Here is a 15,907-nt window from a genome sequence, read left to right as displayed (position 1 = left end):
AAAATAAGTAAAAAGCAATTTTGTGATCCATATAATGAGGTGAATAATGATACAGCACACAGAACATAGGTTTAAAGCACTAGGCTGAAATATGTTAACCTCATATTAAAATTCTGTGCCCCGATCAGACGGCGCCCAGTTGTAGAAGATACAGCCTCATCCTGATGCTGAGAGAATGGTTTTCTTTTTACCTGTGCTCTTCAAGTTGCCTTTGGGATACAGGTCACTGCTCTGCTGAAGTTAGGATAGGGATTCCTCTCTCTTCTCGAGGCTTTAAAGGTTTCTTCTGCTGCAAGAATCTTGGGGTCTCAAACTTAAGTTTATGTGGGGAATCTAGTCTGTGGATTTGCTGAGAAGCTAAAGCTATGAGAAGAACACACAGTTGTCCTTCTGTGCCATGCTATTGCAAGTCCTCACAGGGCTCATGCCTTTATCCAAGGAAAAAGTGAGGAATAAGCACGGCTGATTGCTTCCTTCCTTCCTCAAAGGGAGTACAGGATCTTGCAAGAAGGGAATAAGGATGATACAGATTTCATCCTGAGAATGGTCTGTCTTCATCCCTCCCTCCAAGACATTGCAGGCTGCTGGGAAAGTATTTTGTTCTTTCTCTGGTGAAACATCATTCCCAAGAAGCAGGAATGACATTCAGACATACTGGCATTTGGGCATACCTTTCACTCCTACGTCAGTATGTGACCCAGTTGGGCAAACTCTGTGCATGTAAATATACATTCACTTCTTTACCTAGTTAGTAAATAGTCATTTAGGCTACATGTTGCATGTGTTTTTCAGGTATCAGAAACATGCACTTTGGCAGGTTAGGGAGTGTCTGCTTTTTCTGTTGCAGTTTTTGAGGTGCAACATAAGTATTGTTCTGCAAAAATGCTCCTACCTTTGATTATGCTTGGCACCAATTTACATTATAATATTACTGACACTGCCATTTAATTTGCCTACTTGCCTATGGTCTAAGAGTAGGTAATTTACAAACCTTTAACAATGTTCAGCTTTCCTAAATGGTAGGGAGAACTGCAATTATACTTAAAATGCACTGGTGCACTATGTGTCAGCAAAAAAAGGTCCTACAAAAGACATAATTACAATGTAATTGCCTACAAGTTCATGAAGTAAACATACATTATTAGAAGGCACTCATCTATTCAATTTAAGTGACATTACAGATAACATATTGCATAAATAGGAAGCCATTTTGTGACTAGTTAGTATAATAATAGGAGTTGAAATTAAAACGTGGTATATGTATTCCTAAGAGCACTTCAAGCTTGGCATCTGCTCTATAGTGGCTTGCATTATGCTCAATTTCCAGTTTTAAGCATTTGAATATTCTCTAAAGAGGTACACTAATAAATAATGACACTATTGGGTAAAAAAAAAAAGAAAAAAAAAAGAATAAGAAGAAAGAAAAGAAAAAGAAAAAAAAGTAAAAAAAGTTTCAAAACAATGTTTAGGCTGCCTCAAGACCAATTTTTACCCAGTGAAAATTTCAGAAGCAGGAAATGGTCAGAGATGACAGGGAAAATTTTCAGGAGTTGTTATTGATGAGTAAAATTGGCCAAAACTATGCAAAAAGCAGTATTTAGTTCATTTTTGCCTATATGAACATCACTGTAACAAAAGCAGTATTACTGAACTCCATACTCCATTACATATGTTTATTCCAGAGTAACCAGCAGAGATACAGCATCAGCATCCTTTTGCTTCTGCTTGGTAAAGCCTGGGTGCTTATGGGGGTCAGTGGTCATCCTACATTGCACCAGGCAAAGAATGTGGTGTCTGCAAACTTTGGTCTTGGAAGACAAAACTGCACCCTGAACTGCATGACTGCTCTGGATCAAATTAACTCTTAACTTGTCCCTTTGAATCATAAGATTTCTGACAAGTATCCAGTTTATTCTCATGAAATCTCAGGAAAAGCCATTCCTCATCTGATGACACCATATCCTTCAGCATCTCGTGCAAAAATAGACATTTTCTTGTTAATGCTGCTCGGTAAATGAAGAGTGTGTACTTCAACTCCTGAATGGGAGGTTGGATATTAGGAAATACTTCTCAGAAAGAGAAGTGGTGCATTGGCACAGGCTGCTCAGGGAGTTGGTGGAGTTACCATCCCTGAAGGTGTTCAAGAACCGTAGAGATATAGTACTGAGGCACATGGTCAGTGGGCAGTATTGGTGGGAGGTAGGCAGTTAGACTAGATGATCTTAGAGGTCTTTTCCAACCTTCATAATTCTGTGATTCTTCATGAAAAATCAGGCTCTGTCTCAGCAAGGAGGTAGAGCAAGAATGGTGAGACTGGGACCTATATCCATACTAAAAGCAAAATTGTCTCTTTAAATTATACTTGTGCTGTTAAGAACCTAATTAAATGTGTGGGTCTTTTTTTTTTTCTTTAAAGCTTTGTTTTCAATGTTTCTTTTTAATTATTAATCTTTTTCACTGCTCTTCCAGTGAAAAGTACAGTTCACTTTGAAAATCAGGCAAATATCTGGAGGCTGCTGGTGCCAGAAGTACAGTGTTTTACTTTTCTTCTATTACCTTACAAGCAGTCTGACACAGTATAGGTCCAGAGTGGATTGTTTATTTATAATTTGCTCATAGCAGTGCTCCTTGCCAACTTTTATGAACTACATGATATCATGGATTTCTGCTTGGGATTCCACTCTGCTGAACATAGCTCAGGGTTTGTTTTTGTTGGGTTTTGGTTGTTGTTGTTGTTATTTTTCTTTGTTTATTTTGTTTTTAACCTCTTTGTATAGATAAATATAATAGAGGATTACAAGCTTGTTAAGTATTTCCTTTTGGAAAACATTGTCTGATACTTGATATTGTACCAGGGCTCAAACTAAATTGGTTTAATTCCTTGTACCTGCTGTGTAGTTAGATGAGATCAACTAGACAGACCTTTCCCATTGGCTAAAGGTCAAAAATAGCCTAAAGACACATTGTTTACAGCACATCATGTTGAGAAATACACTTTTCATAGAAAGCATGACCATATTATCATTAGCGGTGATAAAAGGCTTAAACAGCTCTGTGGATATAATTACAGAGGATTATTTTTAATCACAAATCTATTTCAAGGAACAGTAGAAGAATAAAATTCACCAGAGAATAATTTCATTATTAATTTGTAATCATTATTACTGGATTGTAGAAAACATTGTTTTATTTTCCAGTATTAGGATACATTTTAGAAACTCCAGACACTTCTGAGTGAGCAAGAGTCATATCTTTATGACATTTATATAACTGTAAATAACTTCACTAGTGTCTGGCCCTATGCAAAGTTATGATGCAGCCCCTGATGACTGAAATGATGAATGACATTGTTTTGTGTTTGTTTCTTTTAATTATTGTAAGATGCCAAGATGGAAACTAATCCCTTTATTTCAATATTTCAAATTATTTATCTTGAAAAATATTTAAATTATTACTAAGTTTTTAGATTTTTTTGTAAATTACTTTTGTGAATACTTTGAAGTCTTTGACTTGTAGAACTGAATAAGAAATGAAGATTAAATGCATCTTCTCAAAGAGTATGAGATTTTAAAAAGCACAAGTTAAAACACAGGGAAGATTACAAAATGCAAAGACTGGGTTGCTGTCTGGACATCTGCATCATGCTGCTTGCATAATGGCCTTGAATATTACACTGACCTAGTTGGGATTCAGTGGTGTCTCAAATATTGACACCATCGGATCTTCAGACACTGCTATTACTATTTACTTTTTTTTTTTTAATAGTTTTCAATATTCCTTGCTAGTTATTATAAACTTATAAAAATACATAGCAAGAACTTTAGCATTGGATTTTTTATTTAGTAAGCATAGTTAAGAGGAAAATATTTTTATATTTACTATGAAAGAGGATCAGGATAGGTTTTTCACTTTCTTTTACACTTACTATATTTTACTTTAAAGTGGTTTATATGGACTTAGCAAAGCAAATGAGAATCATCTCGACTCATTCAGGCTGGAAAATGGTGTTGGTTTTTACTTAGCTTCAATGATTCGTGCTGTCATTTTCAAAACAAGGGAGTAATATTTTTAATTTCAGAATTCCTGTCCATTGGTAGGTGACTACTTCATCAAGTCGGCTTTTCACTTGGATAGAAGAACCAGAAAATGAACCTGGCACTAGAAGAAGGTTGTGTTCCTTTCACAGCTGGGGAAAGCAATGGGCCTCTCTAGAGCAAGGTTCACCTAAGGTAAATAGTTATAGGATTTTTCTATAGGGAGAAGGGCTGTTAGAATGGACTGTGCCAAAGTACATTACTGGTGGAGTGAGAGGTAAATCAATAAGATATAAAAACAGGATAGAAAAAAGAAGGTTCTTCAGTAAAGTATGAGTCATAGGGTAGATAGCATATAAATGGTAAGTTTGACAGATGATAACCTGTACTGCCAAGTGCAACTTCTGAAGTAAAAATGGGCACGCAGACATTGTTCTGTGGTGCTGACATCCTCCTAATAGTCATATCTGTTCACAGAAGTCGTAACTGAGAAAAGAAAATAACATTTTTGTTTTACATGACTTGACGTCTTCGAAAGACTCAACAGGAAGATTTGGTAATTCTAAAATTTACATTTTAGAATTGTACAATTAAAGCACTAAAAAGGTGGAAAGTGTTGAGTTTAGTTGAGCACTAAAGAGTTGAGTACTATATAGTGATGAAGTGTGACTTTCAGACATTTGTGATGACACGTCTGCCTCTTATATGAATTTCCTCAAGTTTCCATAAAAGATGTGTGCTGCAGCCTTGAAAAGACTGATTTTATTACAGATCATTATCATTACTTCTGAGCTGCTTTTAGGAGAACTCTTAACTCCAGTGATCTCCAGCCAGCTAACTGAAAAAAACACCCCTCACATATCGACTTTCAAGGTGCTTTGGCAAATCATAATTGGCTAATTTTGAAGTGCTTTTATTGGTATTGGAAACTACCAGTATTCTGACATATAGAACCAAAATCAATAGTAATGTCAGATTTCATATAATGTTTGAATTAAGCACCATTGTTCTTAATTATTCTTGGTTAACCATTTTAAAAGATCATATAACAAGAAAAAAAAAGAGTTACATATTCTGTAAGAGTTCTTAAATGGGATGAGTGGATCTTAACCATTCAGCTGGTGGAGACTATGTGTCTAATATGGACAGCAGAGTTCATGTTTGTATTTTATATGACAAGAAGCAGCAACTTGTTAATTAAGTAAATATTGTAATAAGTATGGCTCTGACATCCACTTGAAGCTTATAACTCCACAGGGAACTGATGCTTAATTTGTGGCCATGATAATAACAACCTAATGAACCTCCCATCTTACTGGATAGCTTAATAAACTTCAAAGAAAACAAAACAAGAATCTGTGAGTAAAAGTACATCCTTAGCTTTTCATTAAACAAAATGAGCATGAGTCAAGGCCCAGCATGGCTTCCAAAGTTAAAGCTACCAACTACAAAGCAAATGTATGCAGAGAAATGTACAACAAAAGACATAGCTTTTAAACCTCCAGTTGAGTTTCCATAAATGTTGCTTACAAAAGCTACCATTCTCTATGTTAACAAAAAGTTGTGGATATGTTCTTCACTAAATCCTCTTTTCCCATATAATCCACCTTGTGCACTTTATCTCAAGTGTGTTTTATCTGATCTAATCCCAGGCTCATTCATTCTCAGATAGAAGCAACAGGATTATTTCACACTTAAACTGAGCCCAATCTTTCTGTGTGTCCATAAGAGGACACCTGGGTAATGAGAAATTATCTACGGAACAAAAGATTAAGCAGGTGCTAGGAAAAAAAATAATTCTTTCAAATATGGCAATTTTTGAAGGAAAAGATAAAACATTTAATTCAGAAGAATGTTCATAGGAGGCACTACATTTTAAAATACGTGATCTTATGCCATACATAGTACCAATATTACTTGGGATGAGTTATTTCAGAAAAAAAAAAAAATCCATCATTCTAAAGCAACTTTGATTCCCCTGGAAATAATTCAAATTTCTGTATAAAGTGTGTGGGTATAAAGTGTGCAGCATACAGGATGTATCAGAGAATTAGTTTTAATCGGGTTGAAGAGATCAGTTCGTATCCAGACATATTTTATTTTCCTTATTCTACCAGCCCTTAGTTTAAAACACTTGCAATTTCTGGGACAGGGTGGGAGAGAGGCTTCAGGACTTTGCCTGTGCATCTTCTTTGCCTCTTAGAGACCTCAAATAATGTCTGTTGTTTCTAGCATATACCAGACTCTTGATGCTGGATGTGAAGGCAGAGAAACAATTTACTGTTTTAAAACAAAGAGCCTGTTCCTCAGGAGACACAGACTGGTAAAGTGTGTCATTATTTTCCAATCATTCCCTCCTTCCCTTTTGTCATCAGCCTCCTCCTGGACCAGCATATAACAGCAGAGAATTTGTCCCTTAATTCTATAGGCACAGTGAGACTGTGGACTGATGATTTGACTTTCTGAGTGGTAGTCCTTTGAGTTTTCTTCTCTCTAAAGAAATACAACAGAAGTACAGTATGTAAATAGTTTCACAGGATTCAGATGAATACATTACTGAATTATTACACTAGAGATTGAAAACAGATACATGTTACAGAGGAAAAGAAAAACCCAACAAAATCTTCAGATCTCAGGACACAGATTAATTGGCTAATAGGGAAGTCCAGTAGTTTATAACAAAGTGTAGGTTTGGGAGTTTTCTACCTTTGTAATATCTGGTACTGAGCAATGTCAATCACAGAATAAAAGATTGAGTAGCAATGAAATGTAGAGTTTATATGGTCTGTACCTTGTTTGGGTATAAAAATGGATCTGGAGTTTACACTGGGCTTGCATTTGGAAAGGGAAGATCCTAGAGGTCCATTCCTTGGATGTAGCAGAGAAGTGTGAGGGCTGAACACCTTTGAAGTATAAGAATTTATAATCTGATTGTAAGAAGCTAGGTTAACGGGTTCAAAATTGTTATTTCAAAAAGCCATTGGAAAAAGTAATCCAGCTTTATTATTTTCAAATTATTACCTAAACCACAATGCATGTTTTGTAGAATCAGTAGCATCTTAGAAATACAAACCTTCAGTTGGAGCTTCATTATCAAATTGAAATGTTGAGTGTACATATGTATAAAGAATATTTGCAGATAAGCTAAAAGTATTTAAATAATTAAATGTATCATTGCATAGATGGGAAACACTCATTGTGGTTTGTTTGTCCCAGATAAGAGTTTTTTTTCCTTTATGTACTTGAAAGTACATAAAATTAAAGAAATTCTTAAGTGTTTGTGACTATACTGAAGAATTATAATTGGAAAATAATTTTTTTCCAAATCTTGTAGAGGCATTTTTCAAACTGGAACATTTCACAAATTAATAACAGTCTTGAAGCTGAGTTTTCTCAATCTAAGTTTGAATTTTTCAAGAAATTAAAATTTAAGCTGAAAAAATCAGAGAAGTCACTGTTGAAAACTTGCTATAAAAAGTCACCAAGTATGACTGTTAAAATTTTGCCTTCTTCTGCATGGAATTTATGCACTATTTTACCTAAAAATTCATGCATGTTATTTACCACAGATGTCTCTGGTAAGATCCTGTAGATTCGGGAAATTCAAACACGTGGAGAGGCAACATCAGAACAATACTAACACTGATAAATGAAAAGAATGTCAATTTGTCCCAGGAAACTTTTGACAATGTGGAAACAGTCCTTTTTTCTTTCAATAAGGTCAGCTTTGCTCATCTCGGCCTCCCCAGCTCCTCCCAGCTGATGGGACAATCCTAGTACGCTGACCAAAGGATGAAATACAGGAAAATACAGTAAATATGTAAACATCCAAATCACAATGGTGTATCCTTAATAGTCTTTTTAGATATGACTGAATGCGGAGCAGCAATTTTGCCAGATGCAAGAATTTCTCTAAGCAAAGACTCATGCACATTGTTTTAATGAATTCTCCTTTTCAACAGTGGGAGCAGTAACTCAGTACCTGCAGGTTTAGTTATTCAATCCAGAGATTTGTATGCAGAGTTTTTTGCTTTGTTTTTTTTACTTGCCAGACAGCAGCGAGTAACAGAAATGCAAATTATGTCAATATTGTCAGCTAATTAAGATGAAATCTTAAATTCATTTCCTGTGTACAATTTCATATTCATTTTTAAGTTAACAGCATAATGTTACTTAAGACTTAAATATCAATAGACTTTGAGGATGTTAAAACTTTCAAAAATGTTTCTTAAAGGCATATTTTGCTCTTTATTAATCACCTGGTAAAAAATGCTTTGTCAATATAAAAAATGTTAATTATTGCTGTGGGTATTTGAATTTTCTCTTTAATATAAAACATTACTTCAAATAGATCTACCTTCTTAGAAAATCTTTAATTTGTATATACAAGATATGTGACTGTAAGTCTCTAGACAGAAAGATAAACACTGAAATGGCATGAAATTCAAGCTAATGAATTTCATAAAATGTAAGTTAGTTTTCTTGTCTTTTGTCTTAAAGTTCCAATAATATAATAAATGAGGATGGAAAGTCAAATAATGTTTCATAGGGACAACAATCATCCTTAAGTCAAGTCTCAACAAAAAACCAACAGCGTGCTAAGAGCAGTAATTTGTGCATCAGTTGCATTTCTCTTTTAACTCAATAACGCAATAAAACAATAGCTGTTTCTCTTGGAACAATGCAACTATTTAAAGATAATCCTCTACAGTACAGATGAAGAAAATCCTTTAAAAATGATTCAGAACAATCATCACAAAAAATATTGTGTTGAGACATTTAATTTTTTATTATTCTGCAAAACGCCTCTCCAGCCACAGAAGCACCCCCTACTTATTGTTTGCAATTGAACTTTAAGAAATAATTTTCAAGGTGATACATGGATAAATAAGACAGGGAATTGCATATCTATATAATATAGATAGACAGATATAAAACGCATATACATATATATACCTATGTTATACCCTGTCTATCACTATGCTGTGCTATTTGCTCTTCTGACCAATAGATAGTGGTAATTATCTGCATATATGTACATGTATGAGAAAGGGAGAACAGATGTCCATGATTATGTAAGTTATGGTAATTAACAGTTCATAAATGAAACAAGTTTGTTTTTGTTGATGTGTCACTTGCACACTGCTCCTCTTGAGCATTGGGTTACATCCTGTACACGATCGCCTTATTGTTTACTGTCATAAAAATTCCAGTTTTGTTTCTGAGCAGTCACAGAATGGGACTTGCCAGCTGTCATGGAAAATGTATTCAGTTTCATTTCCACTTAATTTATCTAATCTTAATTCTATTATTATTTTATTATAATTATTTAAGTGCTTGGGGCAACAATCTAAAGTAAAAACAAATAAACAGTAGGAGATCCAGATAATTTGTAAGTGATCTGAAAGGTCTAATGGAAACCACATCATTATTGCAGTTTTATTTTTTGAAAGGTTAATATTATGGAAGTTTCATCATTGCTGATATAGTTAACGGTCTGTCAACATTGGCATGTTAAATTCATGTTTCATTAGATGAATGCTAAACTATAAAAACTAACTTTGGACAGGAAAAAAAAAATTGTGAAATAGTGTTTAGATGTTCAAAACCTTGTAACTACAGGCCTGATATCCTTATTTCCAGTGCTTGAAACACAGGAGATCAGAACTGTGATTATGCCCGTTTCTGTTCTGCTCAACAGATTCATGTGAAGGCACGCACTAGCTTCCTTGACTGCAATGCAATCCAATCTCAGGCTTGAAGACCCAACAGTCAGAGTATTGTGTCAAGCTGAGAACTTGTGGGTTGCTGTCCTGAGCTCAGCTGCTTGTGTTGTCTCAACCTCTTCAGCAAAAAATGTGAGTACCTGCATTCAAAGCAGTGCAAAGCCATTGTCTGTCTTACATTTGAAGCATGATTTTGCTGAGGTTTAGGTTTAATTGTAACCTGTAGCTTCCATTTAATCTCTGAACCCAGCCCCAGTTGCTCTCACGAAATTGACAGTCGCCTTGCTTACTGTCTCTGAAACCACAAAGCCTTCAGTACCGTTACTTATCATCACTTTTTTGCCTTGTCTTGATTCTCCCCATAACTGATAAGGGTGGCTTTCAGCATAATTTGTGTTCAATCTTTCTCTTTTCTAATGAAATGAGTTATTTATTTCTTCTGTTTCAGTCTTAAGACCATTTTTCTCTATTTCTTTTTGCTTTTCATATTGAGCCTTTAGATAGCATGATATGTTCCAATTCATTGATGTGGTTAAATCACATAACAAAATATGTAACATCAAATTAAAGATTAAGGAATGTTTAATGTATAATTTTAATTCTGTTCTTGAACTGCCATGTAAGAATCATGAAACTATTAAATTCATGCATTAAATTCATCACATAGTTTTGTACGTTTATCCAGTGTGTAATAAGGCATTTGATTAAGTAAAAGATAGCTGTAAGTATCCTTGGCCTGATCCAGCCATCACAGAGGCTGACACACAGCTTTCCATCATTACAGGATGAGGGGGATTGATTCCTAATTATCACCATACACATAAAAATGAATGACTGAATTTGGTTCAACAAGAATTCGAAAGGATAGTTCCGGCTTATTTCTCAGTTTCTAACTTTGGGGGAATTCCAGCAGCATTCAAATTTTTTAAAGACATATGGATTTTAACGTCATGTAAATAGCTGCAGATAATTGTACTTCTTTAAGACGATTTCATCTAAGACACACAGTTACGGTGCAGGAGGGGGAGGCAAAATTCCAGAATGATGATTCCAGAAGTGATTTATTTTAGAAATTGTAACTTGACTTTGTTTCCTGGCAGAAACTAAATGTGTTAGTTTGGTTTGGATACAGTGCATTGACAAAGGGCGGGTTGTTTTTGCCTTTTTATCTTAGTCTGATGTGGAAATAGAGAAAAATAATCTGTCCTGAGAGCAAACAGCGATCCCAAACTCATTGTTTGCTTGAAATGGCTGACCTTGCTAGGAAGATATATGCACACAACGAGTCTCAACGAGTAGTTAGGAAACCCTGGCGAGTGACAGGGTGCCTGTGCGAGCAGATCCAAGGCCCTTTGCTCACACTGTGATGCAGAAGCTGTAGGCTAGGGATGTGCCTGGGGAAGTCTGCTCTACAAAGTCTGGCTCACCTCTCCTCCTACTGAAGTTCTTTTAAGAACTGACATCCAGTCTGCCCAAAGGCAGTAGGGAAAGACACAGTGAGACAAAGTCCTTACCCCCTGGAGTGGCAGAGCCTGCTGTCTCCTGAGTCGTAACACTCTTGTGGGTCTGGGTCTTAGCACAGGGACTGGACGGGCCAGAGCCATGCTGACGGTCTCCCTGCTGATGTGGCTGGGGCTTTCATCCCCGACCCCATTTTCTCGCTGTGGATGCTGTGTTTCTTCCTCTGGTTGGCATGAGAAAGCTGTGAGGCTGTGACACAGAAATCACCTTGTAACTTGATATTGGGAAAGTTTAGAAAATTGCTGCTAAAATAGGAGCTATGAAAGTGCCATCTGCAGTTCAGTCGCACGGGGCAAATCTCACAGGCCTTACGCAGTCGGAACACCCATGGAGCAGGCACGGCGGGAGCTGACCTGCAGGATAATAGAGATGCATACTGTATGAATCGGAAGTAACACCTGGCCTTTGTCTGGAAAATTACCATTTTTTTAGGCCAGTCTTCAAAGCTAAACATTTCTTTAGGACTCTGGAGCCATTGAGGAGGCAGACAAAAGGAATAGAGTCATGGAGAGACATGTAAAAGCTGTAGACCCAGCAGAAAAGGCGAGAGGGTATGGGAGAGGGCTAGGGAAACGGGAGTAAAAACCTCAGTAAAAAATTCTGTGCAGATCAGTTTTTCCAAGGGTGAAAGGAAAATGCATTTCCCAATAGATTTAAGTGATTTCATTACACAATTACGTGCTTGCCTAAACTTCAGCCACATACTGTTACCCATCCTTGCAAGTAATCAGTTTTTGATCTGTTTTACAACATATGCTTAGCTTAACCATAAAATACATTCATGTCTGTGTTCAAAAAGACACAACCATCAGATTTTTTACTTTTTTTCTTTTCATTTTAGGGGTAGGGAATGCATCGTTTTTGAGTAAATGCACAAGCCATAGAAAAAGAATGTCTGATCTTTAGAAAGACCCAACATACATTTGCTATATATTTCTAATTAAGGATAAATGTTGCTCTTCTACATTAGCACTCCAATTTCCAAACAGATGCACAACTCATTATACTCAGGTACAAAAGAAACAATTGCGTGGCATATGCAGATTATTTGAAGTTGCATTCTCACAGATATCTCTCTCTGGTCTGAGACTGATTTGACACAACACAAGAGTAGGTTGAAGTCAGTAGAACTACTCAAATGCTTAAAATTTCACACTTTCTCAAATGGTTCCATTTCTGGATCAGGCTCTCATGAATAATCAGACCTTCGGCTTCTTGGACTTTTCTTTGGGTGATCAGGTCATAAAAATGAGAATGCCGTCTTTGTAGAGAGTTAGCAGACACAAACTGCAAGCTGATCATCAGCCTAATTGTGTGACATCCTTCCCTAAATCAAATTAGTCACAAATGATTATCAGTTGCAGCCCTAAATCCTGACGTAGTTTAGAAATATATGAGTTTTCATAAAGGTTATTTTGGAGGACCAAAAAAAAAAAAAACCAAACATATTATCCCTGAATATATCTGGTGACACTTCCTAACAGCTACAAGAAAACTTTAGGGAGAATTTCTGTATAAAGTTGCACATTTTTCAAGGGCAAGTCAGCTAGCTGAGCCACGGTGCTGGAGCCTGCTGCCAGCAACCACCCTGGATATTTTTGCCTGGTCTTATCCATGTTGATTTACAGCTATTAATATTTTGAATAAATTACGCAATTTGGATTTGTGCAGTCAGGAAAAAAGTCTTCTCATTGCTGGTGGCACTGGGTCCACAGAGCCTGAGTTTTTCTGGACAGTCTGTGTGAGATGTAGCGGTTATGTCAGTGTTGAGGTAGGGCCATTCATCTCAGAAAACTTCTGCAACCATTTTACAGACAGCAAGTTGATACTGTCCCTGGAGAGCACACCTGTGCACAGGCATTTCCTCAACTATGTACAATATTCTTACATTTAACACAAACAAGGAGCCAAAGCCATGTCCCAGTGACATGCCATGTTAAATCAGATAGATAGCTATTTCAGCACTTTCTCTGCAGTGCTGTGATCACAACTGCATATTACACCTTTGCAGGCAAACTTCTCGAGACATTAGGTATATACTATGTCCTACTACAGAGCAGTTTCAGATGTATATACATTGGCTGAACAAATAATTAATGGTTTCCTTTTCTGTTCATCTCTCTCTTCTATTCTCAGTTGATTTTTCCCCATATTAGTCTTTCAATCCATAACTGAAGGAGCAGATCTCTCTATTTCTTTTCTGAGCACCTGCTTCCTGTTTTCAAATGTAGGGTAAGTGATAGTGTATATTTTTTTTTTCCCGAGGGGAAAATTCTTTACTCCTAGAGCACAAATAAGGTTGTTTATATTTGCCTCAAGTGCCAGAACTTAACATACTCTTATGCTCCAGTTATCCAGCTGACATTCTATATTTATTAGATTTTTAGTACAGTATGTGGCATTATAATCAATGCATTATTGACAAAAGCACTTGGATCATACACTATTTATTTAATTTACTGCACTGACTCTTATGCAGTACATTTAATGCATACACTGTGTTTTCCTGGCACATTCAGATACATTATTCAGAAAGGGCACATGGATTGTGCAACAAACCAATATAATGTCTTAGTTATGTCAGAAGCTTTTCTGTAAACTGTTGATCATTAACTCATTCTCTGCTGCAAACCTAGCTTGCTACACACGTTTTGGGCTGTTTTTGGTGAAGTTTGCCCATAGTTATACAGCATTTTTGATGTCTAGTAAAGTCATAACATAAGCATTTTATTGTAACCTGCAGGCACCATAGATACTAAATCTCCAACATTTTTATAACCAGTTGTATCAAAGGCAATCTGATTGTCACTCTTTTAGGATTCTTCCGTTAGTAAGCAGCCTTATATTACAGGCATAAAACACTGTTAAGCATTTTAGCTCCGCCAGACTAGCTGCAGCTGTGTCATATTTGTGTTTCCTTATTTTATGTGTGCCAGTTATCTAGATTAAAGTTGGAATAGCATAGCACTCCACTAGATGACAGGCTTGGTTTAAAGCCAGACCACTTAGTGATGCTTATCAAACAATTTTCAGCTACCTACAGTAGCATAATTTAAAAAGCCAAGACTCTAAATTATCAGACATGCCATAAGAGATCATTTCTTTTTTGGATGGAAGATTAAATAATTCCCCTTACAAATACATGGAGCCTCCCTAGTCAAAGGCCTCAGTAAAATAATTCAATTTCATTTTTTTATGTTTTGATTGTTTATATACGGCCCTCATCACAATCTTACCTCACACTATCTTACCCAGTCTGGGACCCAAGATAGAAAATTTGTCAAACTAGTGGCCCATGGACTTCAGCAAATCCTGCTTTCAGAAACCCATTTTCCTGTTTCCTTGGTTGTGATCTCGAAGGTTTTAACTATTGGCTCAGCTCCAGTTAATGGCTTGCTCCAAGGCAGCTATGCATTGACCTGCAACCCCACTAGATGTAAGTTCAGTTTGAGCTTCCCATCCATTAAGCTAGGATAACCAGTACTCATGGATTGCACACATGTGCAGGAAGAGTGTGATTCCTGGTTCTGGCACTCCCTTGTCCTAAGAGACATAGCAGGGAGCAGTTCCTGCTCTGATGACTATCTGGACTGGTATCATGGCTGGTCTTTTGTGAAGGCTGTTATAGGTAGAAAGGTTAGCCCAACTTCAGAACAAAATTGCCATCTGTCTGGACTACCAGCCTGGGGACACTGACCACTGCTCTGCCCACCTCCAATGCACAGTGTTTGCCCAGATGAAGGGGCTTGGAAACAGGAGTTGTGCAGAGAAAGGAAGATGTTTCAGTAGGGAACTGGTTAAGGCTGCAGTAGACTTCTGCATGGGAAACCATGCTTCATTGTTTTTGCTGTGTTTATAGTAAACAAGCTATAAACAACAGCAAAAATAAATAGCATTTAGTAAAAGTTTATAAATGAAAGAAGTTAAGAAATGCCAGGTAACTTGAGCATCTGTAACAGTAACATTACAGCTGAAACCTTCCTGTGATAAAAGCAAAGAAACTAAATGCATACTGATGCTCAGAAAGGGTAAAGAGCTCATGGTATCCTGTGTGTAAAGTCTGATTGATTCATTTTTCTCCCTTCAGAAAACTAAGAAATATATTTACAAGAATTTTAGGCTTATGCTGTGTGCATTTGTATTTTAAAGTCCAGACAAAAATGTCCTGCACATTTCCCTTAGCAATACCTGCCAGTGTTTTAACACTACAGGGTCCAATTGTTCACCTGCAGGAGTCAGTGAAATTTTCCCACTGATATCAGAGACAGCAGGATCAGGCCCCTAATTTTGAGAGAATTGAAGCCATCCTTAGAACAGCACATGCTCTGCTCTTCACTTTCTTTGATGACTTCTAACATTCTTTTGATGTGGACTCCAAAAAAGACATTTTCATCTTTGGAAATGTGTTTTTTAAAAGATGAAAAACGTTGAATAGCAGAGTGAGAACATTTTGTGTTTCAGGCCACAATCCTATTTAAGCTAAAACTTGCTAGTAACTATTAGATGAAAGAGACGAAAATGTAGAATAAAAATTGTTGGACAAACAAAATGAATAACAACTACACAGACAGTCTTCAGACTTGTGGAAATACCATACTGTTTGAATCATTGGTATGGACACACATG

At 36.5% G+C, this 15,907-nt stretch overlaps 2 long non-coding RNA genes across 45 annotated transcripts in view; one reads left to right on the top strand and one right to left on the bottom strand.

Annotated features, from left to right (window-relative positions):
• Positions 1-15,907, top strand: part of LOC104912536 (uncharacterized) — a 376,736-nt gene that overhangs the window by 321,979 nt on the left and 38,850 nt on the right. For 35 of the 44 annotated variants that reach the window (XR_014885657.1, XR_014885659.1, XR_014885660.1 and 32 more), the window contains 2 exons: positions 4,098-4,229; positions 9,736-9,892. This is a non-coding gene — a long non-coding RNA (uncharacterized LOC104912536). Of the gene's footprint in view, positions 1-4,078; positions 4,230-9,735; positions 9,893-15,907 lie in introns of all 44 variants that reach the window. The other 9 variants (XR_014885700.1, XR_014885701.1, XR_014885693.1 and 6 more) reach the window with 2 other exon arrangements.
• LOC146543632 (uncharacterized) overlaps positions 10,379-15,907 on the bottom strand; it is a 54,333-nt gene continuing 48,804 nt past the window's right edge. Inside the window, exon 4 of the long non-coding RNA XR_014885702.1 lies at positions 10,379-11,634. This is a non-coding gene — a long non-coding RNA (uncharacterized LOC146543632). The remainder of the gene's footprint in view (positions 11,635-15,907) is intronic.

Source organism: Meleagris gallopavo, chromosome 11, assembly GCF_905368555.1.
Source record: "Meleagris gallopavo chromosome 11, MGAL_WU_HG_1.1, whole genome shotgun sequence".
In the NCBI taxonomy this organism is placed as follows: domain Eukaryota; kingdom Metazoa; phylum Chordata; class Aves; order Galliformes; family Phasianidae; genus Meleagris; species Meleagris gallopavo.
Note: the sequence above shows the minus strand (reverse complement) of the source record. Positions and strands in the feature narration are given on the sequence as shown.